The following is a 3135-nucleotide window of genomic DNA, read 5'->3' as shown; positions in this document are numbered from 1 at the left end:
TAATGAAGCTCCAAATGATCAACCTCTGATGCCTCCTCATTCTAGGGTGCTGTCCAGTATTGAGGCTCCGAATGATCCCCCTCCGGTGCCTTCTCTTTCTAGGGCTCTACCGACTGCTGAGACTTCTCCTAAGCAACCTTTTTGAAGGCTCCCTCTTGTTTGTTTATTTTGACTCATGTATATGTACATATTTGTAACTTATCAGAGATATCAATAAATAAGCTTTGTTTCATTTCAACGTATTGTGTTAAATACACCAAAGCCTTCTTCACTAAGTTCTTTGAATTTTTCTTTTGTTGAAGCTTGTATGTTGAAGCTTTGTGAATAGAGCATGTAGGTTGAGGTAGTGTTCCCTTAATTTCCCGAGTGGGGAAAACTTCTGGATTAGAGAGTTGAAAAATCCAAGTCACTGAGTGGGGTCGGCTATATGAATCTTAGAACGCTATTGTGCTCGATCCTGTGTCATGTCTTCCATTAAATCCAAGTACTCTAAGTCTTTTCTTAGAGTCTCTTCCAAAGTTTTCCTAGGTCTTCCTCTACCCCTTCGGTCCTGAACCTCTGTCCCGTAGTCGCATCTTCTAACCGGAGCGTCAGTAGGTCTTCTTTGCACATGTCCAAACCACCGTAACCGATTTTCTCTCAGCTTTCCTTCAATTTCGGCTACTCCTACTTTACCTCGGATATCCTCATTCCTAATCTTATCCTTTCTCGTGTGCCCACACATTCAACGAAGCATCCTCCTCTCCGCTACACCCATTTTGTGTACCTGTTGAATATTTGGAATTTTTTTGTTCTTTCTTTGTAGGAAATGAGAATTGTAGACAGGTTTTGGCTTTATGCTAAAGGGGGTAGTGGTGGCAGTGGTTGCACCAGCTCTCGCTGCGGTTGACATGATCTCCGTGGCAGACCTGATGGTAGGTTCTCTGTTGTAGTTCAATGTCCATATTCATCTTTTGCTTGAGGGGCTTGTTATGTAGATTGCACAGAGAGGGGGACATGGATCCTCAAAGAATGAAATTGGCACCAGATGAGCAGATAAGGTTTATTTGTGGTTAGCAGTTCTTGGTATCATGTAGTTTTTCGTATGCTAGGTTGGAATCAGAAAGCTAAAATTTACTGTCAAAATCTTTTACTTTCGTAGGTTGCCCAACTGCCCATTGGTACCGTGATTCATCTTTTGAAGGGTGATACTCCTTGTGTTGCTTAAAGACAAATTCCTAAAGATTTGGATCCATGGGAAATTCTAGATACTCCTATAAGTGATGTAACTGGATACTGCGGAGGTTAGTGACAGCTCATCCTCTCAACCAGACAGAACTGTTGAGAAATCTGCTGGTACGAAGGAACCATCGAAGTGGGATCAACTGATGTTTATTCTCATTCATTTACTTCGCCTAAGAGTTGCTCAGAAAATGAGACAGAGAAAAAAGATCACATTCAGCACAATGTTGCTGAATTTACTGTACAAGTTCAACGAGTAATTATTGCTTGTGGAGGGGAATGGGGTATGGGAAATGTGTCCTCTGTGAAAGTATTTGATGATGAGGAGTCGTCCCTTCGAGTTGGTTTGCCTGTTTCAGAAGCTGTTCTTATACTAGAGCTGAAGAGCATTGCTAATGTGAGCCTCGTCGACATGCCCAAATGCTGGCAAAAGTACTCTGTTAGGGGCTACATCGAGGCCAAAGCCTGCAGTGGGCCATTATGCCTTCACAACTCTTAGTCCCAATTTGGGGAATCTAAACTTTGAAGACTTCTCACTCACAGTTGCAGATATTCCCAGACTCATAGAGGGTGCCCATGAAAATCGTGGACTTGGACATGCATTCCTGCAATACATAGAACGCACAAAAGTTCTAGCTTATGTGGTAGACCTGGCTTCTGGATTGGATGGTAGAGTTGGAATCCCACCTTGGGAACAACTTCGGGATTTAGTTTTTGAACTCGAGTACCACCAAGAAAGTTTATCTAATCGTCAATCCTTGATAGTAGCAAATAAAATAGAAGAGGACGGTGGTGAAGAAGTGTATGAAGAATTGGAAAGAAGGGTGCAAGATGTTTCTATCTTCCCTGTCTGTGCTGTTCTGGAGGACGGAGTGCCAGAGGCAAAACTTGCTCAGTTGCTCTTAAGAAGCTTGTGAATGTTGAATTATAAGTCTATAGCTGTTTTAGAAATAAGTTGTGATGTTAATATGTGTATGCACTTATGTTAAATACTAAGTGAGAAGATATATAGATGTAAAGGCCATGAGTGCCATGTGTGATGATCTTAGCTATTAGTTAAAGGTGTGGCTGAGATCTGTTTTCAATGTTTTGATCCAGCTCAGTTTTGTAAAAGCAATATATATCTCATTTCGCACGTTGTGTGAAAGAGTGTGAGGCATTCAATGAAAACAATGTCCTTCTTCTGAATTGCTGCAGAAGAAAGAAACAACCACCTTCTTCTCTCTCTGTTAATTCTTTTCCCCATTAGAATTCACTCTATCAAACACTAACATGGCCTCAGAGCCGGTTCCGATCAACTGAGTCTGGGCGTGAAGCTGTGAAGTCACTGAGCTAAGTCGAAGCTTGGTGAAGGTTGCCGGAGTTCTATTTGAGGAGAAAATCAACAGTCGGACCAAGATGTCTGGATCTGGAAGCTCGGAGGTGAGAACTCCAATTTTCTCCGGTGAGAACTACGAGTTCTGGAGGATTAAGATGGCAACAATCTTCAAATCGCTTGGGTTATGGAGCCTGGTGGAGAAATGGATTACAACCCCTGAATCGAAGAAGAAGAAGGAAGCTGAAGGGTCATCAGACGATGCAGTCGATGAAGAAATGACTGCTATGTCTATGAAGGATGCAAATGCCCTAGGAATCATTCAAAATGCAGTATCTGATCAGATCTTCCCTCGGATTGCTAACGCTAATTCAGCTAAGATGGCATGGGATCTCTTGTATGGAGAATACCATGGTGGTGATCAGGTTAGGTCTGTAAAACTTCAGAATCTTAGACGTGAGTTTGAATATGCTAGAATGCGTGATGATGAATCTTTGACTGGGTATCTTACTCGTTTAAATGATCTGATTAATCAAATGAAGACGTTTGGTGAAGCTCTATCAAATGAGAGATTAGTTCAGAAGGTGTTAATTAGTCTC

General features: G+C 41.9%; 1 pseudogene; it reads left to right on the top strand.

Moving 5' to 3' along the window:
* Positions 1-836: 836 nt before the first annotated feature.
* Positions 837-2138, top strand: LOC114824153 (probable GTP-binding protein OBGM, mitochondrial; annotated as a pseudogene).
* The last annotated feature ends 997 nt before the right edge of the window (positions 2139-3135 follow it).

This window comes from Malus domestica, chromosome 03, assembly GCF_042453785.1.
Source record: "Malus domestica chromosome 03, GDT2T_hap1".
Classification (NCBI taxonomy): Eukaryota; Viridiplantae; Streptophyta; class Magnoliopsida; order Rosales; family Rosaceae; genus Malus; species Malus domestica.
The sequence above is the reverse complement of the archived record's forward strand: the minus strand, read 5'-3'. Positions and strand labels throughout refer to the sequence as shown.